Source organism: Myotis daubentonii, chromosome 9 (genome assembly GCF_963259705.1).
Source record: "Myotis daubentonii chromosome 9, mMyoDau2.1, whole genome shotgun sequence".
In the NCBI taxonomy this organism is placed as follows: domain Eukaryota; kingdom Metazoa; phylum Chordata; class Mammalia; order Chiroptera; family Vespertilionidae; genus Myotis; species Myotis daubentonii.
Window position 1 is genome coordinate 63,830,775 of NC_081848.1, and position 25,349 is coordinate 63,856,123.

The following is a 25,349-nucleotide window of genomic DNA, read 5'->3' on the forward strand; positions in this document are numbered from 1 at the left end:
CACCCACTGGGGATGGGAAAAGAAACTGTAAAGCTTAACCCCCTTTTAATATTTATGGAATGGAAATGGGAGTTCTCGGTGTGTGCTTTTTATGCAAAAGTTTCTCGATCGAAATGAGATAATTCTGGGAAGAAGAATGAAAGCTATAAAGGAAAACCCAAACACCAGACTTCTGCATAGATTTATAATGTTTGAATAAAGTACAGATCATACATATTAATAACTCACCGTGATGCTATAAGAACCAAAATCCAAAGGGAGATAGTGTCGGGCAGCTGTCCCCATCCTGAAATTAATGCCCTTTCTATTCGTTTTCATTACCCATTCCTCAACCCTCACCACTGGGCTGCTACTCATTTCATTTTATTTTGAAAGGAAAAAAGGGAGGGACAATGGTGCCTGTAATTCCAGCTTCCCGAGGCTCCTGGGTCCAATGCAAAATGAATGTTCCCTGCTATCCCAGCAAGAGTGAAAGTTACCACAAGCAGGACACTGGATACACTTGTAAAGAACTGGTCCTCACCAGCAAGCCAGAGTCAATGATTTAATTAATGAAGTTTAGTGGGGAAGAGAATTCTTTTTTGGGGGGCGGGGGGAGGAAGGGGCAAATTTTGTCATGGGTCCACATGGATTTCAGCAATGTAAACTGTCGGGATTATTACACTGTGAAGTCCACAATCCCAGTAGCATACTGCAAATGTATCTGCCAACAGTGAAGGGATTTTTAAGATTGCTAAAATATGCTTTGTAATGCTACTGGTTTTTCTTTGGCTTCCACTTTTTAGGCGTCTAACAGTAATAAAATAGCATATACAGCATGTAGGTTAATGGGGAGGCTAAAGAGAGCGATGAAGGAGTCAGAAAATAAGAGAAAGGTGGAACTGAAAACACAGTGGCCAAGTGTCAATGGGTATCCTTGGCTACCAGCCCAGGATGCTGTGACATGCCTTTGGCCTCAGTTATTTGCAAGGTGGACAGCTCGTGGAAAATAGAAAGCTTCTCTCCAATGCATGTTTATGTGAGCTTATAATCTGCACTAGCATAATGCAATAAGGAGTGCAATGCATATATTGTAAACTACCCGGATAATAATAATATTTTGCACAATTCCTTGCAATCAAAATACAGATGAAAGATACATAACAGGCTGCAAATTCCCAGCACTGCACATACTGGAAACTTGTGAGATGCCCCACAATTCTAATATCAAGACTCTGTGACCCCACTGGCTTAACACGACACCCCCAGGTTCACCTGTGTTCCTGAGTCTGGAACGTTTTCCTGGACAGTAATCTGTTCCAAGGCAGGTCCTACCAGCGTGAATCTTTGAGCAACTGTATTTGTACAAGTCACACTGTAGCTGACCGGTTTCCCTTTAATGATTCATGATGATGGACTCACTGTAAGCCTTTTCTTTATGCACCACCGCTCTTGCAATAGGGCTTGGCTTCTTGCTTTTTTCATTTTAGAGCTTTGGTTCAGAGATGGCAAGGGTGAGATTGGGAGGCAAGGCAAAAGGAAGTACATGTTTCCCCTTCAGACCAGTGTAAAAAAAATAAAGTAAAACTGCTGCAAAGTAAATCTTCCTCAGGAAGATAGGACTCCTCGGGGTCTTTTAAATCAAATTGGGAGACGCGACATAAAGAAGTAGCCACCAAAATGAACAGCCGCAGAAACCGTGATGAAATTTACACACTGCCAACAAACTCATCTCTTCCTGAGAATCCAATAGTAGTTTCCAACTTCCATTTTCTGTCACCTATGTTATGAGATTGTCTGACATATTTTCTTTTTTTGCTGAACTGACCTTTCATCTATAATCTGCCAACCTTTATGTTTTATATGAAAAGTGTAAGCAGGGCAACTGACAAACCCCCTGTTACTTGACAGCATTTTATTTTTTTCCAAACCAGATTAATTTGGAAGTTTCTGCAGTCAAGCTCCAAACTTCTTGGTATTCAAATAGCATCAAATAAACGGATGCCTGCTTTTATCTATTTTATTCAGACTTGCCTGAATAAAAAAACCAAGACCACATGAAAAAATTCTTGCTTTAAATGACCTAAGGCACTCAACCAACTAACCAGTCCCATCTTTCCCAAGACATGATATATGTCCTACTTGTGATATACAAAATTATTTTAGGTGGAATGGCGATAAACTTTTGACAAAATGTCAAATTTTTTTGTATGTTTTAAAAATACATATTTGAAAAGTATACTGTAACAGTGCAAATAACATAAATTCACTTTTCTCTTTTTCATTTTTATATAGGGTCGGGCAAAAGTAAGTTTCAGTGGTTCATATGGAAAATAGTACAATAATTAATAAATAATACAAGAATAAACTGTGTTTTGCATACTCGCAACTGTAGACCTACTTTTGCCTCAGCCTACATATAATACATGAGATGATTTAAAGAAAACTATTGAACAAATGATTGTACAGATAATTCAAAAATATGGCAAATAACAGCACAGCTAATTCACAGATATGATGATGGTAGCAAGTGATGCATAATATGTGGGAAACTAATCCATTGGATCAGGTTGGAGCTATAGACCATGGTGAGGCCATAACTTCTTAGAAGCAGAAATTAAGTCTTATTCTAATCTGTATCTTGTATTGTATCTGTTATCGTCTAGTGCAGTGGTTCTCAACCTTCCTAATGCCGCGACCCTTTACTACAGTTCCTCATATTTGGTGACCCCCAACCATAAAATTATTTTCGTTGCTACTTCATAACTGTAATTTTGCTACTGTTATGAATCGTAATGTAAATATCTGATATGCAGGATGTATTTTCATTGTTACAAATTGAACATAATTAAAGCATAGCGATTAATCACAAAACAATATGTAATTATATATGTGTTTTCCGATGGTCTTAGGCGACCCCTGTGAAAGGGTCGTTCGACCCCCAAAGGGGTTGCGACCCACAGGTTGAGAACTGCTGGTCTAGTGGTATCACATAAATAGATGCTCACTTAAAATCTAAAGGATAATGAAAGCCAGCTGGGTCCTCACTGCTGCTCTGCAATCCTACTTGTCCCACGTTCTTATTGCGGCCTGTCCCCTAAGCAGTCACCTCTTTAGCTTCCAGGCTCCTTTTGACTCTCCTCTTGGCATACAATGTGCCCTCTGACCTCAAGGTAGGCTCTCTTCACTCCCTCCTAACTGTCCTATCACTCTGTTTGCATCATCTCATCTTTCTAATAATTGGCCTCTTAATCCCATTCCTCCCACTCCCATTGGCACTTTCCTTTTCCAGACAGCTCTCTGATTATATAGGATCTTTCTCTCTATTTAATCCTCCTCCTTAGTGAGTTTATGTTTCCCCACCCCAAGAAAACAGAAAGCAAGCAGCCCTTGACACACACACACACACACACACACACACACACACACGTACCTCACCTACAAACCTAAACCATCCCTAACTTTTGCTTCTTCTTTGAGATGCTTCCTCATTTCACTTCTATACTTCGGAAAAGAGAATTCCAGAGGCTAGCAACTGGTAGTAGGCCAAATTCAGCCCACGGGTATATTATAGTTGGCCCTCAACTGTTTTATTTTATTTTTTTAATTGAACTAATATTTAGAAATCTGGATATCTGGTTTTCTAGCTTACTTTGGAAAATTAAAAGATCCGGCAATGCTGACCTTCAGTCTGCCACAGACCTCCCCACTCTCTATTACTTCTCACATCTGGCCTATTTATCATGTTTGCCTTGCCTGATGGGCGACTCGTATCGGAATTTGCAACTTAGAGCCAAATGGTTACTCAGAATTTACCCAACAAAATCTGGCTTCTGTTTCTATTCTCTTCCAAAAGCTTACCCTGGAATGTTGATAATAACTTAATAACCAGGCCAAGACTTTTTTGTCCATTCTCATCTCTATTGATCACACTGCAATGGCATTCCTGTCGCTCAAAGTATCAGTTCCCTGAATCCTGATGTCCCACTCTGGTTTCCTCCTCCCTCTCTGATGTTGCCCTTTCCCCCTCTTCTTCCTCAGCTCCCTCTGCATTTGGCTGTCTCACTACTTTCTCCCTCTTCACCTTTACTTCTATGGGTACTACTTAAAATATTTTCTGACGGCATGTTTCCCATTTCCGTTCTTTGCGATTCAGTTTTTAAACTAGTACAATGAAACCATGGAGGTGGCCTGGAGTCAGCAGTGGGGACTCCAGACTTTGCCATGCGTCAGCTGCATAACCTTGGATGGAGTCCTTCTGTTCTCTTCACAGGCACTAGCAAACGTGGGAAATAACTGCATCCCCCCATAGGTTGTTTTCAAGATAAAATGAGAAGACACTTCTAAAGCACATGCATGATATGGAGCACAAACAACCAGTGCATGTTAATTATTTTTCACTCCATTTTTTAAAGTTTTGCTCTTTGCATATGACATGTCTCCCCCTAGACTGTGAGGTCTTTGAAGGCATGAAGCGTGGCTTGTAGTTCTTTGTTTTACACAAGGTACCCAGTTCAATACTGTCCAAATGGCAGGCACACAGCTAGTATCTGTTGAATAAGTGAAGGAATGAATGAACCTCTCTAAGATCTGCCAGGAGCTTCCTTAGAATTCCAGGAACTGAGCTTGCCATCTGGGCTTCAACAAGACTTAAACCAGGGTCATGCTGTCCCCCCCGAAGTGTCCTATTCCCTGCTTCCAAATCCAGTCTACCCAAATAATCTCCAACAACTATTTTTTAATGCAGTTTCCTGAAATATAAGCAGGAAGAAAATAATAGTACTACCCCCAAAGTTTGGTGAGCATTAAGCAAGATACTGCATGTAATGAACCTACAATTTCTAACACTTCATAATCACTCAGTAGTTGCATTATAATAATTATTATAACGATTAACCTTCCCAGTTGCTATCCAAGAAAAATATCAGTTTATCCACAGATTGGATCACTCCCTGGTCACAATGGCAATAGTCTAAAAAAAAAAAAAAAAAGCATTTGCAGATAAGAATGAAAACTTGGATTTTTCAAAGGCAAGAACTGGCATGGTCCAAGGTGTCCTTCAAGTTGACAGAAGTATTGTTAAGGTCATTAAAGCATCTGGATCTAGAGGTGGGTGGTCTATGAGGCTTCCAAGCTATACACAGTACAAACATACCCACCTCTGTTGAGATGATTCTAATCTTGCAAAATGTATACCTGAACACACCACTTCTTTCCTCCTTCCGTTGTCCCATCAGTCAGCCATCCTGTCTAATATTTACTGAATAACAAAAAAAGTGCCAGGATCAGCTTCTCATTCACAGTGACTAGTATAACCTGGGACAGATAACATCCAGATTCCATTTCTCTCCAGTGACTACTCATTTGGAGCATCCCTAATATCTTCATAGAATCAGATGCGTGTGCAGAGAGGAACGGAATATTCAGTAAAGTTTAAGATCTTCAGGTACGTACATGTCTGATAAATCCACAACAACTTTAAAGCAGACATACAGCAAACTGTGTCAAGGTCAGCCTCCCTTCCTTATCAAAGTCTGGACATTTAATCTGTCACTTAACGCGGCCCCTATAAATCACAGCACATGAACCCAGAAGGAGCCTCAGAGACAGCCTGATGTGGTGATTTGAAAGCTGTGCCCCATGAGCCTTGGTGACATGAGGAAAGAGCCAAGGGCGGAAGGGAGGGCCCTGCTTCCCTTTATTTTACAGTTCAGGGGAAGATTTCATTTGACAAAAGGTATCACTGGCTTAAAAATATTAAAAAGAAAAACCACTGATTTATCCAATTCCATTTCAGTGATGAAGAAACAGTGCGAGGGAGGTGCTGCCACTCACTAAGCAGAGTCACAGGCAAGGTTGGTGGCACCAGAGGGACAAGAATAGCTCCTTTGCCTCCTGTGCTAGTTTTTCTTTCAGGTGATTTCAGATTTTTAACAACCTTATGACCAGTGGTTCCCAACGTGGGGCACACGTCCCACAGGGGGACAATTTGATTTTTAAGGGGGGCAATTGGAGAATGAGTTATTAACAGTGAATTTTTTGCATTTCTTATGGTTCTTGGGGGACTCATATAGAGTATATAAATACATATTGTGACATATTTATGCATTTCAGTTCTCTATTATATGTTTTGAAACTGTATTTGCTATTTTTTCACATCATTCATATTATTATTATTAACAATTTCTTAGTGATTTCTTCCTCAGTACTTCAACTGTCCTTTCCGTCTTTTATTTTTCTCTTTCATGAGTGCCATGTTCTTTGGAAGCTTGTTTAGATCAAGTCAATGTCCTTTTAGGCTTTCTCCACAAGAACAGAAGTTCACTGTTTTGAATAATAAGAATTATTTGTCATGGGGGGGGGGCGGGGGGGGGGGCATGAAGATTTTAGAGATGCTTAGGTGGAGCATGGCCAAAAAAGGTTGGGAACCACTGCTCTAGATCTATCTCAAGTCCTCCTCATATCATTCTTCCACCTACGGTGATTTTTACTCTAGTTCCAAGCAGCTATGGCCCTTTTTGTTTATGCCATGAAATAGAACTCCCCATTTCTAGATGTTTGCCTGGCTGTGTCATGGATATCTCCTCCAGGGGACATTGAGCCATGTCAGCCTCGCAACTCTGACAACACACATCCTGGCTCATTTCAGGCATTCCCCAAATACTACTGCAGCTATGGGTGTAATTTCTTACCCTCTAGCTCCCAGAAGAATTTGGGAGCCTACCCAAGAAGGGAAGGTCACAGACTTGAGAAGGAGAAGGGAAACAATGCTCCTCTGCTCAACTTTATTCAGGGTCCCAGAATTTAAAAACGTGTTGGCTCTATTAGGAGAACTAAGGGGAGACTATGACTGGAGAGTAGAAGTTCAAGGTAATAAATCTAAATGCCTCTATGGAGCCAGAGAGGTAAAACAGAAATGTGATTTGGACTAGGTGGAAGTACTAGAGAGCAGTAAGGACTAGCGCACATGTGCATCACCATCTTAAAATAAACATATGTAAATATTGTTTTGGCCAAACAAGTTTCCTTGCTAACTTGCCCCTACCCCTGACACACCACCAGTAAAAATTAATGTCCCTCAAGATTAAGTACCATATAATTGCAACCAATTTTCTGTTACAAATCATTATAGAATGTATTCCTCTAGAAAACTCAAGTTCAGGTCAGATAAAAATCCAAAGTCAATTCCAGAACAGTCACTTTCCTTGGGAATCTTCTTGCCACCTGCTAGAAGTCAGCTCCTGCACCATACTCTTCATTCCTCATGAGTAGGGAATGGTGGGAAATAGGGGCAACCACATGGCTAATGACAGATACCACCTTTTCTATGCACCATTTTAATCAGGTGAATTGATTGCTCTCTCCTATTTATTCTGCTACAACCAAGAGGGAAAATAAAGGAACCAAGAGCACAACAGTAGTTCTTCGTGAAGGAGGACATCCCAAAGCAAACACCGTTTGTTGGGTTTCCTGGGTAAAAGAAAACCTAGTTGTATAAAGTTGACACATTTCAAGATCTCCAATCCTTATGCCCACTCCCCTCCATACTCCTAAATTACAGACTTTGAAAATAAACGAGAAGATAAAAATTGTTGGTGGCTTAACCCTCATGTTAGATAAAGCTCACTATGCAGCAAGAAGAAAGCAACAGAGATGACAAGACAGAAAGAGAACCTGCTATGGTCCCAGATGCCAAACTCACAGGGCACAGCCTTCGGGCTCACTTTCCCTTGCCAAGGTGCAGGAAAGAAACTAACTTTCTGAGATTAAAAAGAATAAAACAGACGTCTAGTCAGGTCTGTCATCATGGGACTGGTTCTAACCAAAAGAGACAATCAATCACATCTCTGAAACCTTCAGCCTGCATGGGCAGTGCCAGGGGCCTGTTTCAAAACACTGTGTCCTTATGCCAATATTATAAAGGGACCTTGCTGTACCCCCCAGGTGGATGAAAGAAGGCAATGTCTTCTGTTTAAAATGATTATGCCTTTAATATCATGACTCTAGCAGAGAGGGAGAATGTTCAAACCCTTAAAGTCTCTCTATTCCACTGAGGAATGAATAATAATAACTTGGGCTTAAAAACTAGCCAAGCAGAAAATTTTTCAGGAGTAAGAAAGGAATAAAAAATATCAATGCTTTGAGGAGAAGAACTCTGAGGCTGTGGAATGGGCTAGGAGATAGGTCATCTACCAATAAACTCCATCACTAACAATTACTGGGGGCTAATATCATTGAAGGGCTGAGTCCAGGGAGGCAGGGAGAGGGCTCTCTTGGCTCTACTGGGCAGAGACCACCTTTCCCTGCTAACACCTAGGAAAATGCTTGGCACTGAGTTGGTGCACACTGCCTACCCCATTAAGTGAATGAATGAACCTCCAGCAACCCCTCTTGGCTCCATGGTTTGCACTCACTTGCCTGGGCTGCAAAGCCACCAGAAACATTCAATCAGGGTCACGCTGTCTCTGACCTCAGTCTGTCCCCCGTCAGGCTCCATTAATGTTCACAAGTCCTGACAGCTCTAACATTAATACTCACACTTGCTGATGGAGCCACACAGCAGGTTCAGACTGCTACCTTCTCCTCTGAAACTCATGCATTAGGGTTTCTTCCATGCTTGCAATGGGAAACCAAGTCTAAGAAATATTAAACACAGAAAACTATATTACAATGATGTCAGGACTGGCCAGAAACCCAGGAGAAAGCAAGGAATGCCGAGTGAGAGTCCAGCGGCCTGCTGCAGGAATCAGGGCTGGGGTAAGAAGCCACAGCTGAAACTCTCCCTTCTCCTCTACGGCCTTCAATGAGAAAAGAATCTCAAGGCACCAGGAGAAGTTATAAGCCTCAACCTATACAAAGGAGACAAAACTCCATCCCCCACGGAGGAAAGCAGACCACCTCTGCACCTGAAAAGTCACCAGGATATGGCACGGAGGACAGGTAACGTAACGTAGGAGTGTAAACCATGAGAGGACAGGCCATACTAGTATGCATAACTATGTACTAGGGACCTGCAAACAGCTCAGAAATTTCATTCTTGCTCAGCAGCAACTGGTTTGCATGCATTCCTATCTCAACCATAACTGTATCCAACAAGACTCTTTGTGATTTAAACACACACACACACACACACACACACTATAGAAACACTCATTCACGCTCATATATTTTAAAAGACAATCATAACATAGTAAAAATGAATGACAACATCCTCTTCATTTCCCAAATGAGTATCTCTAAGTTGCCACCCAGGCCAGCATGATGTGTTCTACACTGTGAAGCTGTGGTGGTAACTGTTACCAGTAGAGTGGCTCCAATTATACTTGAGTATTAGGATCTGGCTGGGCAACTGGAACCATAGCTGGTCTCTTCCCTGTTTTTTGTTTATACCACCTTCTCCTTCCAAATGAAAGCCCTGTCTTGTTGGGACAGATTTATATCCCGTACAACAAATTCGATCCCAACACACTAAACTGGATCCAACTGAGGGTTCCACTGGGGAGTCACAAGAAAAAATCGGTTAAGACTTTGTCAAGACTCATCCCGACCAGCTGTGTGCACGTTCATATCACTCAAATGTATTGGGATGTAGGGACACATGGGTTTGGGGGTCAGACAGATTTAGGACCAACTGTCTGGTTCACTCACTTCTTACATATGAAACTCAAACTTAAAACATGTTATTTAACTTTCCCTTTATCAGAAAAAGTGAGGATAATTGTACAACCTACATTACAGAGTGGATATGCAGATTGAGAAAGATCTATAAAGGACCTAACCCTACCCGGGCACAAAAAGGGTGATTGTTATTATTATGATTTTGATCTTGTCCTCTGTTTTGCATTGTCACTTCATTCAGGATAAGGGGTCCATCTCCTACTTCCTACCACCTTAAAGGAGTATTCAATGAGTATCTTTAACAAACGGGTAGTGTTAACTGACAAAGTCTATGGTGAGCTGAAGAACAGTATGTTGTTTTTTTTCACCATAAAGCCTTTAAAAAGTAACTAAGAAAAGGTGTTCCTTCCAGCAATAATTATAAAAACAAGTGCCAATTATTCTACTGAATAATTAGAGGAACAAATGCAAATCCTATGTGTTTGCACTGTAAACCATTCAGTATTGTGGAAATAAAATTAAATAAAAATAACACAGGTATCATGGCTATATTCATTACATCCAGTAATGATTTTGAGGCTTTTTAGATTCCCTCCCCACCTTAAACCTGTGGAGAATAATAAACAAATCTTTCCGTACTACGTGGTATTATTTTTGCATGCTGAAGCAATGCCTGGGCAAATGAATGCAGGACATCGCTGTGCCGTGATTCCAAGGGGCTGGTCCACAGAAGCCAGAGCGGAGGGTTGACAATGGAAATAAAATCTCTGCCTTAACAGTGCCACTGGGGCTAGATGAAAATGGTCTTCCAGAACTTGATTAAAACTAAATTGAAAAAGAACATATTTGGCTAATATTACATTAGACTAAAATATAGAAATGAACCCTAATACTCTTGAAATCTAATAAGAAAGAGCCATCTCAATTTCCAAACTTTCAAAAGCATATTCTTTAAATGCATCACAGATCAATTTACATGGTACTTTTGCCAATAAGCAAAACCAAATCCCAGGTTCCAATTGGCTTATATTGGAAAGTGTGAGAGCAAATGCTAGAAAATGCAATTACTGCAAACAAACTCCATTTTCTCTCCTCTGAAGGGAATTTCAGAGAATATTTTATTGCCATCAAATAATATTTCTGAAGGCATCAATACACAATTCTATTTTCTCTTCAGAGTCCCTACTCACTGTATAATCTAATCCACTCTACAGAAGATCTTGAAATTTAGAGAGGAGCCTACGAAAGGGGATATTACCTTGCACATACATCCTATGTCAATTTCAATAATTTGCACTCTGGATAGGAAGTTGCATACAGCAAAATTTAGGGCCCAATAAAATGGACTTTTTCTATTTTATAACTTGAAATTTTAATGAAGCATTTCAAGAATAAAATTTTAAAAGAAACCTCTCAGGGAAGGTTATTTTGATCAATAGTGACAGCAATGAGATGGAGAGAATGGAGACCACATTCATTTCCTCTCCCATTTCTGCTTCTCCCCCGCCCACAACTGGAAAAATTTTCCAATAAAAACTCCATATCATCAGAAGCGACACAGAAGACTTCCTGGGGAGTGTGGAATCATGAAGTGTCCTACTGATAAGGTTTTTGTTTCACGGAAACACTAGTTCCAACATCTCTTTCCTTGGGAATAGCTTTGTGGCCTAAATGCCACCAGCCTCCCCTCTGGAAGAAGGAGCTTAAAGGATGCTGCAGGAGAATTCCTCAGGAAGAAAGGACTTCTGCAAAGTCCATCATGGCATCGGGGCCCAAGGTCTATTCCACATTTTTATTCCTTACCCATATGTTATGCTCTGAATGTCTGTGTCCCCCTAAAATTCATAGATAAATCCTAATCCTCAAAATAATGGTATTTGGAGGTGGGGCCTTTGGGAACTGATTAGGTCTTGAGGGTGGTAGCTCCCATAAATGGGATTAATATCCTTATAAAAGAGCTCCCTAGCCCAGTGATGGCGAACCTTTTAAGCTCGGCGTGTCAGCATTTTGAAAAACCCTAACTTAATTCTGGTGCCGTGTCACATATAGAATTTTTTTGATATTTGCAACCATAGTAAAACAAAGGTTTATATTTTTGATATTTATTTTATATATTTAAATGACATTTAACAAAGAAAAATCAACCAAAAAAATGAGTTCGGGTGTCACCTCTGACACACTTGTCATAGGTTCACCATCAGTGCCCTAGCCCCTTCCACCATATATAGGCACAGTGACAAGGAGCTATCGATGAACCAAGAAGAGGGCTCTCACCAGAACACGACCATGCTGATATCCTAATTCTGGACTTCCCGGACTCAAGAACTGAGAAAATAAACTGTTGTTTAACTCACCCAATCTGTAGTATTTTATTGTGGCCGCTCGAGCAAACAAATATACCTTCCTATAAAGTAGACTTTGTTTAATCTATTTTACACACTGAAGTTAAGGTAATCTTATATGTGTTTTTTGTTGTTGTTTGAATTTTTTTTTATTGATTTCAGAGAGGAAGGGAGAGGGAAAGAGAAATAGAAACATCAGTGATGAGAGAGAATCATTGATTGGCTGCCTCCTGCACGTCCCACACTGGGATCGAGCCCAGAACCCAGGCATGTGCCCTGACCGGGAATCAAATCGTGACATCCTGGTTCACAGGTCAGCACTCAACCATTAAGCCATGCTAGCTGGACTGAGGTAATCTTATAATACAGATCTCATCATGCATATTCCTTCCATATACTCGGCCACTTTAAAATCTTCCTTAATTCCCTATTTTTGCCTACAGACAAAAGACCACACTCCCTGCATAGTATGTGCAACTTATCAGATCTGGCCTCACAGCCACTCCTCCAATCATATCTTGGGTGGCTCTGAGCTTGCCAAGTGCTTGCAGTTCATAGAATGAGCATTTGTCTACAGGGCTCTCTCTCCCACTTGACTAAGACCTCAGGAGGGTCAGACTCTATTCCATTCATCTTTGCATTCTCAGCAGGCTTTAATAATTATTTATCAAGTGAATGAATAATTAAGAAATAATTTTATCCTGGCTAAGAATCATGTGGTATATATTTGGACTCCAGATGGCCTTAAAGTGTTACAAATCCTATTTTTATTTATCCTAGGATGGCACCAATTATATCCATTACAAGGTCTATTATTCATTTGCAATGGAGAAACTAAATCTGATTTTTTAAATCTGTTATAAAAGGGCTTTTGGGGAGGGGAAGGCAGATGGAGTCAAAAATATTGGCTTGCAATAGTAAAAACTCAATTTTGTTGAAGGAGTGAACAAATAAATAAATAAATGAGTGAACGAACTATAGGCATCACACAAATAATGTTTCGATTTCAAAAGAGAAGAAAATTACTGCTGTTGCATGGGTTAACATTACTCATTTAAAGATTTTTGCAGCCTTTGTTCCCAGGATTGGGTAGTTCAGAGGAGATAATCAATAGTGGAGTTAATGGAATAGCCATTCATTATTTGAGTAAGTTGCCTGTATTTCTTCTTTGTTGTAGCCCTTCATCTGAAAGTTTTCACCCCTAGGCCTCTCAGGCAAATCACTGCTGTTTTGACAGCTGGTTTTGCAGAGGCCACTCTTTACAAATGAACCTACTGCCCTGGCCACGCAGGTCATGAGTGTGCATCTTCTCAGGCCCCCAGTCACTGGGTCAGCTGAAAGAATCCACTCGAACATACTTGCAGGGCCAGCTCTTCCCGCTTGCTTCCAACGGAAAAAAATCAAGAGGCCTTTGACATCTTATCCTAATTCAGGCTCGCTGACATTCCAACCTGAGAGAGTCCTCAGAAAGCAGAATCATGCCTTCCATGGAATGGAAAACTACCATCCAGCAAGGCTATAAGGATTCCTCTAGGTCACCCAACGAGTTAGCTGCAACATGGAACTCCTGCTTTTGCAGCCCAATATTCTACTCCTTTATCATGTCATGCAGTCACACGGTCAGTTTTTGAGTCAAAGAGTGTTGAAATGATTTTCTTTATAGATCAGGAAACTGAGGTTCAGGGAAATGGAGAGCCTTTTCTAAAGACCATGCCCACAAGCATGAATCTTGACTCCTAAAACCAATCTGCCACTACCTGCAAGTCCCGTCCAATAATCCCCAGGACATATGGTCACTCATTTCTTCATATCTCACAACACTCAGGACTGCTCATGTTCATGGTTGGGATACTTATTCTGTTCTATTTTTAAACCTCTACTATTATAGTTGAAGACCATTTTCTTTCATTTGACCCATGGACAAAGCATCTGTTTTGCAACCTTAACTGTGAGCTTAGAGTAACTTAGGATAACAGAAATGACCTCTCTGGATCCAGCCACTGTCCTCCCAAACTCTCCTATCTCTGGCACTATTATTGAGGCACTTTTGATGAAATTCAATGGTAAAAATCTTCCATAAGGTGAACATCCCAATTGTTACTTATTTTTGTCCATCAGTAACTAAAGGGCTATGTTTGCTTATTTTCAGCCAATGTGGCACCCCTTTTCGTGTCAAATATCTAGGTAGTTTCTCAAGGTTCTATAAAAAAGGTTTTCTAGACAATATCTTCTTATAACACACTAGAGGCCCGGTGCATGAAGATTCGCACAATAGGCCTCCCTTCCCCTGGCTGCCAGCAACGGTTTACCTCTGGCACCCAGGACCCAGGCCTTTGGTCTGACCCCAGGCCTCAAGGCTAGGCTTCTCCACTGCGGCTGCAGCGAGGTTTGGCTTCTCTGCTGCGGCCATTGTGATGCTTGGATTCTCCGCTCCAACCGCAGCGGAGAAGCCAAGCCTCTTCAGTCTTCAGTCTTCGATCTGCGCCTGCATATGCAAATTAACCCACCATCTTTGTTGGGTTACTTTGCATACTCATCCTGATTGGCTGATGGGCATAGCAGAGTGATGACCAATTTGCATGTTTCTCTTTTATTAGTGTAGATAGATTCAACTCAACCATGGTATTTCATTTCCATTTGTCTCTGAAACACTACCAGCATTTTTCACGAAGGTCATTCTTCTCCCCATGGGAGGTTAGGCCAATATCATTGATTCTTAAGTGCTAAAATTGCAGGTCAAACTTTTTGAAAAAACAAAAAACTATTTTTTTTTCAAATGAATTCCTTTGTCGTGTTTTGGCTAGAAACTGGAGATTAGATACATTAGTAGAAAAAAGAAGCACAGTGTATTTTTGCAGGGTATAACATACTAATTCACAACTGAGAACTCCAACCACTACTATTCAAACTCATTCAAAGCTTGTGAAGTTGATTCCTTACTAGGAAGGTCTGGCCAGATTTCAATGCTTCGGGTTACACAGTTCTTACTTTTTAACTCTGTCATGAGGCATTTCACTTTCAACTCCACATTCTCAGATTCACCCACGTTGTGGTTTCCTTTCCCTGTTGGGCTCATTTCAAAGTTCTGCAAAGTCAAGTCATAACCTCATTTTCTAATCCAGCAGCCTTGGGGAAAATAAATCTTGTTAGGTCCCATGAAATCTCATTAGATTCGTGACCCTTTCGAAAGTCAGGATGAGATTTGATAATGAAATGGGGTCCCAGAATGCCCATGATATGATCACAGTCTTTCTACAACATTCAACAACTATTCCCTGGGGACCTAGGGTGAGACAGGTAGTGTGTTGGGTGTTGGCTAGGAAGGTAATGAATGAACAAAATAGAAAAGGGTCTCTGCCCTTGGGGAGCTTACACTCAGCTGGGAGCAACAGAAAAAGAAGTAAATACTTACTAACAAAGTTCAGATTATGATCAGTGCTAGGCAGAGAATTAGCAGCTGCTATGAAAGAGAGTAACAGAAGACATCTGATCAAAGGAGGTAAGTGTCAGTCAACATTTGCAATCTTGTCCAGGCTTTTAGCAACAATCAGCTAAGATATACAAGAAACAGACTTCCCCGATCATGTGTAACATAATGGAAGGAGGCAGGAAGCATGCACACACACAGATGTGAGTGCAGCCCCCCTCCCCCAGAGATGTTTACAACAGTATTCACGAGAAAGAGGAATATGATAGAGCAGCGATTTTCAACCGATGTGCCTCAAGAATTGTTAAAACATGCACTGTCTGACTATTTGGTTAGGGGTACTGACCTCTTTTCCCTTAGGTTGTCAAATTAAAAAATGACAATAGGCAACACAACAATAGCTGTCAATGTGAATGAATAAAAACTATGCCAATTTTTTTTGTTCGATTGGCAAAAAAACATATTTTGGGGTGTGTGGCAGAATTTTAATAATCAGTCTATGTGTGTCATGAGATGAAAAAGGTTGAAAATCGCTGCTGTGAGCAAAAGAGAAAAGTGACATTTTTCAAGATGAAAATAGGAAACAGGTAATAAACATCTTAAAGTGCTACCCAAGGCTGTCTCAGTCCCCAACCAAGCCATGCCACTGTACTTGTCCCTGAATTGCAGCAAGTCATACCACATGGACTCCATTCTAGGAAAACAGTAGGCTACTCGCTCCAAAGTTCAAAGCAAAGATATTTCATTACCAGACTCATAAAGCAGACACTGCTGGTGGCCTACTCCAACCCTCACCCCAGCTTTCCGCGACAGCAGAGCCCCTAATTTCATCCATATATTCATCCCTGGGAAGCCATGTACCCAAGAAAGGTGTGCCTATTCTTACACCCCAGGGGGTGGATCTTGATGAATTCTATTTCCCTTGTCAGTGATTGGTTTGAAGAGATGCATGTCACCCAATCCTAGCCAATGAGACATGAGGGGAAGTGTGCTGAAGGGCTCCCGGGAAATGGTTACCACCTCTGCAAACAGACAATACAATAAGGGAATGGTCCTCTCTTTCCACTGAATATTGTCATGTCTTCATAACAAGCCCGGAATTTGAACAGTCATTCTCCAACCTCAGGGGCAAGGTTAACATGTGAGAACAGGAGGAAGAAATACCAAATACCCTGGGTTCCTGGAAATCATCACCGGGTCCCTGAACTACAGGATTTTAAAAAATGCTTTACTCCTCCCAGCTTCTTCTTATCTGAGATACTAAATCCCTTGTTATTTAAACCATCTTGTTTCTTCCAGCCAAAAGCCCCCTTACTGATTTATCACACTATGTTTACACTTCCACATGCTTAATTAATACCATAATGTCTCTCCCAAACAATGCTACTGCTATACCCTCTATTCCTCCTGACAACAGCCTAATAAGAGATCCTAAATCATGATTTCTGCCTCTGGCAGGGACACTCAGAGCCCCTGTAAACAAAATAAATGATGATGACAATTATGAGGCTTCGAACAGATTCAAGTAATACTTACCCTCTAATGGGCACAGCCCTAAAAAAAATGTATATATTAATCCACTTAACCCTATGAACTAAGAACTATTATCTGCTTTTACAGATGAGGTAACTGAGGTATACAAAGGTCATGATGAAAAAGAACAGCTTTGCTAAGGGTGATGAGGACATGCAGACTATATCCCTGAACTTGACAATAGACACCATCATAAGCAAGAACAGGGCAGTGAATTGGCAAGAGAGCCACAGAAGAGTTCATTAAAGTTCCAATTATTTGCACGCACCAGTAGAGAACCTGATTCAATAGGTCTGAGCTAGATTCCAGGAATCTGAAGTTTTAACCAACCTCCTGGTGTTAAGCAGTCAGGTTTAGGAGATAGGAACTCGAAACTAGAGAAAACTGAGCTGCCCAAGATTTGTGGGACTTAATAAGGTAAACTGAGCTGATCTATTAACTCCATCAGATTGGTTCGATAACCTGAATTCTTTATAGCTTGGGATTTAGTGAACTTGTTTCCTAAATCCTACAGGATACAAAGAGTTCTGTGCGTTTTCTTGTCTTCCTGACAGTCTGATTCACATACTAGCCTCAACTTGCTTCCAAGATACGCCAAGAATGTCCTGCAACAGCCTACAATGGGAAGAAAACTTAAAAATCCCACCAAGCCTAGGTCACAGTCATTTTGGGAACTTTCTAACACAGACACATGAAAGTGTGGATTGGCCAGAAAGAGTTAAAATAAAGCATGTGGACATGGTCACTATGGCAGTTTTCTGTCTACCAGAGTCACAGAGCATGAGTGTGACCAAAGACAAATGACGCTAAACTGACCTGCAAATGCACGGCACAGGAGCAACCACCTATCTCCCCATGCTATGACGTGGCAGTCACTGCCAATCAATCATAACATCTTTCCCACTGAGTCTGGATAAGCCAGGAAGGTCCTTCTTAACAAAATGCCTCTGGGCCAAAACTCAGAACACGAATAAAAATTAAGATCTCTCGCGAATAGAAGCAAGAGAAGCAAAAGAAAAATACTGTGTGTTCATTTTCCAGATACTCTTCTGGTGTATCCAAGTCTTATTATTACTATTTCTATAGCTCCTCATGTTCCTAAAGGGCACCTGGATAAATGTTTGCTGAATTTAATTTGTTATTTTTCCCCCTACTACCTTGGCCAAAGGATTCAGCATTTCCCTAACAGGAATATTAAACTCAGCATAAGCCATGAAGTCCTGGAACCAAAACAGTTAATTAGCAAGTCACCAAGACTTAGCAAGAAGCAGGAGACACGGCTTAGGAAGCTGCCCATTTTTCTTGTAATAAAGAAAATAAAGACAGTAATTCTGAGAACGTTTATTAACCCCCCAGTATGGGTAACTGCCATCAGCTGTGGGTCTGTTAGTCTTGCATTAACATAAGCTACTGGATCTTGGTTTTCAATGGCACAGTAATGCCCATGATACTGCCGATAAGTGCTAACGCTGAGTTTTGGAAACCATGCCCTGTGTCTAGCAAATGCTTTTAAAGGAATTTCACTCTCAATGGTTGCTTGCCCAGGAGAAATTCATTTTATGCTAAAAAAAAAAAAAAAAAAAAAAAGTAAGAAAGCAAACAAGGAGGCATTCAATTGAGCAAGCGTTTTCTTAACTCATTTTAAGATAATCTCTTGCATTCATCAACAATTTCTCCAGTGGGCAGAACCATAGAAAAACACTTTGTATGGTTTGGCTGTATGCTCGTTCTATATTGGTAGACAACCTAAAATAATGAAATGGTGATAAAACAAAAAAAGGAAGGCTTTGTAACAGTCAGGGCACGCCAACCAATTTTAAATTGAATTACACAGCCTGCTAATCTTTATGATGGGATACAATTTCTTTCAACATTATGCATTATACTAAAATTTGCAGCGTTTTCCCCTTCCCACTTCTTGAGCTGAGAGCCACCCCCATGCACCTCCCCAGTGATACAGCTTCTCTTGGACCCCAAAAGCATTGTTCCTGCTGCCTGGGAAGGCGGGGCACGGCTTGTGCAAGATTTCATTTTTATAGCTATTGTTAGTCGTGTGCATTTGTATTTCACACCAGGGTATACACACAGTGTTATGAACACTGGGCATATTTTCCTAAGACACATTTCTAAAGAGGATAGATTAAAAAACACACATATGGAAAAAGATTTTTAAAGCCAACAATATTGAGGAGCTTGTTACATTTTAAAAACAAATGTGCAGAACAATGCAGGCTGCATATCTGATGGAGCCAGTGCACTTCAGAAATCTGAACTGCCCAGGGTTAGAATGGAAGGGACTGCACTGACGCAGAAGCCTATCTATTTAGATCGTGTTTTTGCTCTTTCGGTGTGTTTTTCTCACTCTTGGAGTGGAGAGGGGGCAGAACTTATTCTGTAGGCATGGTCGAGCTCAGGCATCACCCCTCTAACCCTGATGAGGAGAAGGAAGAACTGCCTTGACAAGTTCCTAATCCTTCTTCCTCCTGCCATGGGAAATGGAACTTTCAAATTCATCTTAGTAATATTTTTAGGAGACATGACCCTTCTTAGAACCCCTTTATCTTAGAATATGGAATCTTACTGTGTGATGCATTGGGCTTATCTACACTAATAAAAGAGAAACATGGTAATTGGCGTACGACCGCTACCCTTTTCATTGGCTAATCAGCGAGATATGCAAATTAACTGTCAGCCAAGATGGAGGCCAGCAGCCAGGCAGCTTGAAACTAACATGAGGCTTGCTTGCCTCAGTGACGGAGGACTCCAACGTTCCCCGCCTGCGGCTGCAGGCCTCTGAGCCTGCAGTTTCAAACATTGTAACAGATACCCTTGGACTTCAGCCAGCAGATTCGCAACATTGTATGCAAAGGCCAGAAACCTACTTTCAGCTGAGGCCTAAGAGCTGGAGCCAAGCCTCAAGCTAAAGCTGGCCCAGAATAAAAAAGAAAAAAAAAGAAAAAAAGGAGCGGTTGGGAACTTCAGTCACTCCCAGCCTGAAAACAGCCCTCAGCCACGCACCCAGACTGGCCAGGCACCCCAGTGGGGACCCCCACCCTGATCCAGGACACCCTTCAGGGCAAACCAGCCGGCCCCACCCATGCACCAGGCCTCTACCCTATATAGTAAAAGGGTAATATGCCTCCTGGCACTGGGATCAGCGGAGCCATGAGGCCTCCCGGCACCGGGATCAGGGTGACAGGGGGCAGCGCCCAAACCACATGATCGCCCTGCGGCTCTGTGTGTGACAGGGGGCAGGGCCACAACCTCCCTATCTGTCCTGCTCTGTTCGTGACAGGGAAAGGAGCCCCAACCCCCTGAGCAGCCCTGCTCTGTGCCTGATAGGGGGGAGCTCCCCAACCACCCCCCCTCCACGGGCCCTGCTCTGTGTGTGACGGGTAGAGCCATAACCTCCCCATCGGCCCTACCCTGAGTGTGAGAGTGGTGGCGCCCCAACCCCCTGATCGGCCCTGCTCTGTGGGTGATAGAGGGCGGTGCCCCAACCCCCTGATCTGCCCTGCTCTGTGTGTGACGGGGGCAGCGCACCAACCCCCTGATGGGCCCTGCTCTGTGTGTGACAGGGGGCGGTGTCCCAACTCCCCTATTGCCCCTACTCTGTGCGTGACAGGGGGCAGCACCCCAACCCCCTGATTGGCCCTGCTCTGTGCGTGACAGGGTACAGAGCCCCAATCCCCCTGATGGGCCCTGCTCTGTGAGTGACAGGGGGCAGTGCCCCAACCCCTTGATTGGCCCTGCTCTGTGCATGACAGGGGGTGGCGCCGCAACCTCCCCATCGACCCTGCCTTGAGTGTGACAGGGGACGGTGCCCCAAACCCCACAATCGGCCCTACCCTGAGCGTGACTGAGGGTGGCATCACAACCTCCCAATCTCCCTGCTCTGTGCATGACGGGGCGGCGCCCCAACTCCCCAATTGGCCCTGCTCTGAGCCCGACCAGGGGCTGCACCTAGGGATTGGGCCTGCTCTCTGCCACCCAGGAGCAGGCCTAAGCCAGCAGGTCGTTATCTCCCAAGGGGTCCCACACTGCGAGAGGGCACAGGCTGGGCTGAGGGACCCCCCCGCCCCCCCCCCGAGTGCACAAATTTTTGTGCACCGGGCCTCTAGTCAATATATATAAAAGCCTAAGCGACTGGCTGACCAGCTGATAGCTATGACATGCAATGACCACCAGGGGGCAGACGCTCAACGCAGGAGCTGCCAAGCTGCGGTGATTTGGCAGCTGTGTGCATTCTCAGGTGACACACCCGGAACCAGAGAGGAGGGAGCCTGATTCCAGGGTGCGTCACCCAAGAACCATCTTCTCGCAATCTGGGACCCCTTGGGGGATGTTGGAGAGCTGGTTTCTGCCCAATTCCTGCAGGCCAGGCTGAGGGACCCCACCGGTGCACGAATCCATGCACTGGGCCTCCAGTTTATAATACAAATAAAAGACAAACCTGTATACACTGCCTTCTGAACAAATTCATGTTCTCTATCACGGAGCTATACCTATGACTTTTTTAAACGTGCAAGGCAGGCAAAGAGACCATCTATAAGAATAAAAACTTAGGTCTTATTGTGGGAGTATATGGCAAATGATGAGCTACGGAACAACTACCAGAAACCACACACAGTTTCTGGTTTAGATCTTTCTAGAAATTCTAGAGTCTAAACCAGCCGTGGGCAAACTACGGCCCGCGCCGGATCTGGCCCGTTTGAAATGAATAAAACTAAAAAAAAAAAAAAAGACCGTACCCTTTTATGTAATGATGTTTACTTTGAATTTATATTAGTTCACACAAACACTCCATCCATGCTTTTGTTCCGGCCCTCCGGTCCAGTTTAAGAACCCATTGTGGCCCTCGAGTCAAAAAGTTTGCCCGCCCCTGGTCTAGACACTCTTATTAACTGACACTCTCCAGTCCCCTGTGAGATACATATCGACTGCTGCTCACAACACACTGACTAATGACAGTCACAACTGTCCCTGGTGACACCAATGCACGCCGGCTCCCATGTACAGCATCCCTGAGCCACTTGCATTTATCTCCAAACTACTTTATGCCAGCTGGACTTTTTGCCATAATCACCTAATGTCATTGTGTATTACTTAAAATGATGACATAAGAACATTAAAAGAGTGTATAAATTTGCTGTTGCCTAGGGAGTAATCTACACCCCTTTAAAAAGAAAGGGGGAATGAATCATAAAAATCTAGAAATATCTGGCACTCGGAGTGTTTCACAAGCATGTTTCCACTCTGACTCGCCAATACATACACTAAAATGGAAGCATGACAAATACGGTGAATTTTTGATAAAGATGATAAATTACGTGGGATTTTCCCAGGAAAGACAGTGCTGATCTCCAATCACTGTGAACAAAGGAAGGGCTTTGGCACAAGTTCAGAAGACTGGCCAAACCGTGCACATCTAGATGCTGCAAGTTACAATAAAAACATCCAGCTACGTGTTTATCATATGCTGGGTGCCTGCTCTGCCTGACTTTCTCATTAACTGTACCCTTTCCAGTCCCTGTGACAGGGTAAGGGGGCTTTGGCTGGAGGAGGAGCTGTGTGTAGCACCTGCTATAGTTGTGAAGATGGAAATTATTCCCAGTGCCACCTCAAACCCCAAGACCTTATCTAGAACAAGCATCCAGCCCCGCCAGTGTGACTCAGTGGTTGAGCATCGACCTATGAACCAGGAGGTCACAGTTTGATTCCAAGTTGGGGCACAGTTTAGTCTCTTCAAAATGAAAACAAAGTTTACTTCCCAACCTTATTTTCAGACAAAAGAGAACAATACAAACTAGAGGATAAGTGAGATTTAATTTACTGAAATGATAGAGAGAAGGGAGACAAGAGAGGGGAGACAGCACAGTTTAATGGTACTTCACCCTGAAATTAGATGGGGGGAAATGTGCTATTTCTTTCCTGCTCCTGAAATTTCAACAGAATTTAAGAAACATGGGGGAAGAAAGTATATTTCAGTTTCATGGTGCACCCAAAACTTGCTGCAATAACATCTAAATCCAGTAGATCAATAATGCATGTTATAGTTAACTGCTTAATTATTCATTTTGGATGTACCAAATAGGGTTTTAAAACAAATTCCAGATGTGAAAAAAGCTAGGCAATGCAGGCAATGTAATCAAAACTAAAAGCCATTTTCCCCAATGTTATTTTTTTCCCCCAGAACATCATAAAAATCTCTAATTCTCAAAATTAGGAAGAGACATTTTGATAAAAACTTTACATATATATTTACATTTATGTGTTCTATGGACTGTTACAAATGCTAAATAAAATGCTCTAATATCAAAAGGTCACAAAAGTGACAGAATAAGAACAGTAACCAAGGATATGCATGCATAAGAAGTAAAAAAAAAAAAAAAAAAAAAAAAAAAGGCCAAAAAAAAAAAGAATGTTAAATAGGGACAAATCAAAATAGAAGACTAATTAAAGGTTGCCGTATGGGTTGCAAAGGTTGCTTACTACCCAAGAGTGTGAGTGGGAGCTGAATGCCATTCCACAAGCATGTAGTGCCAGGTGTAAGGGACGCCTCTTCAGACTTTGTACAAAAGCACCTCATGGGCCAGCAGCAACCCTGATCGGGAATAACATATTGGAAAAACTAAACATTTTTTAAATGAAAATGCACAACGATTCCAATCTCCTTCCCCCACAAGAAAGCCAAGAATAAACAAAACCAAAACCAAATATAGGGATCTAACTGTGAGTTTTGCAATAAACCTCCCTCTCCCCCCTTTAGGCTAAATTATGAATGCCCACTAACTAACTATCTATGTAATAGCCAGAAGGCCTTCAGTCCACAGCTCTGGAATGTGCCTTCATGTTGCCACAAAGACAAACTCAGCCAGGCCAGACACACGCAGAGAATCTGAGTGTGCAAGTTTCCAGGGCCAGCAACCAAGCATCCCAGGCTCTTTGTATCTCATGACTTAGCACTTTTTGACCAGCAGTCCAAAAGCCTTCCATCAGACAAACCTAGTTTACTTAACATTCATTAATGATTTCACTAATTCTTAAAATTAGTTGTATCTCTTGGAGCAAAAAAATGAGTTAGGTAACTTTCTGAGGTAAATGTATTTTCTGGCCCTTACCAGGACAGTGTGAAAATTAAAAACAATAAAAATATGGCACCCCTTAATTCCCCATTGCCATCCATCCCTAAATCCTGGGTCCCAGTCTCCCTGGGTACCATGGAAGGAATCAGGATGCAGAGCACAGCTACTGCCTCCTTGGTCTCTGTGACCTGGGCTATGGTAGACTTCTTTGTGTGCATGCTTGAGGATTGAATGAGTTAACAAATACATTAGCAAAAGACCCACAGCATCTTGTCACTAAACATATAGACATACTAATTTTATAGGATCAAGTTTCTATTATAACCCCTCACTCTTACTTAAGGGTAAGAAAATGAGAAACACTGTTTTGTTTTAGCTTGATTTGACTTGACTTTAAAACAGGTTGCAGTGCATTGTAGGGCCTACACAGAAGACATTTCTATAAAAGACATTGTTGGTTTTATTTGGAAAAATCTGAAAAAAGTCTGTAGATTAAATTATAGAATTGTATCTATTTATCTTTCATTTTGAAATCTGTAGTGAGTTAATGTAAATGAATATCCATGTTCTTAGAAAAGACACATTTAAATACTGAAGGTAAAGGGGCATGGAGTCTGTAGCTTACACATAAATATTTCAGGAAAAATTATATAAATAGAAAGATCTACAGAGAGAGAGAGAAAGAAAGAAAGAGAGAATATGCAAATAGCAAAATGTTAACAATTGGGGAATGGGGCTATAGGGTATATGATAGGTCATTGTATTATTCTTGCAACTTTTCTTAAGCTTGAAATTAGATTCAAAATAAGTATAAAATGTTAACTGAAAAATGATTCATCAAATGGGACTGCCCATTGGTGTGGGAAGTGCTGTCTGCACATGAATGGCTCTTCTGGCACTTCACTTTTGAATCCACACTCTACTTTCCCCTCCCCCGCCTAGCCTGCTCGGGGTGCAGGAATGGCAGGGCTGAATTATGCAGACAGTGCTATAATTATGTCCTCTTCTCTTTCATCTTCCTTGCACTACTCCAAGGGAGCATGTGTAGGGTGAGCTAATGATTTGCTGCGTATCTCCGATGAGTACTATATTATTTGCATCATAATATTTTCATTTCTTCCCCCTGCACATAATGCCATGTTGACAGCAAGGTCAGTTAAGTTACTATAAGGGATTTTTAATGAAAACAATTATAAATTAAAAATAACTGTGTTTAAAGCATTTAACAGTCACTAGGGTCAAGTGATTACAGCAGTTACAAGACCCATGGGACGTGTTCACACCAAAACAAAGTGAATAAATTACCTCAGCTGGCGCATGTAATCACTAAGTGACCACAGGGGTCAGGCAGAGTGGAACCCTGAA

General features: G+C 41.9%; 1 protein-coding gene across 4 annotated transcripts in view; it reads right to left on the reverse strand.

Annotated features, from left to right (window-relative positions):
- Positions 1–25,349, reverse strand: part of MPPED2 (metallophosphoesterase domain containing 2) — a 176,275-nt gene that overhangs the window by 82,631 nt on the left and 68,295 nt on the right. The window lies entirely within an intron of this gene.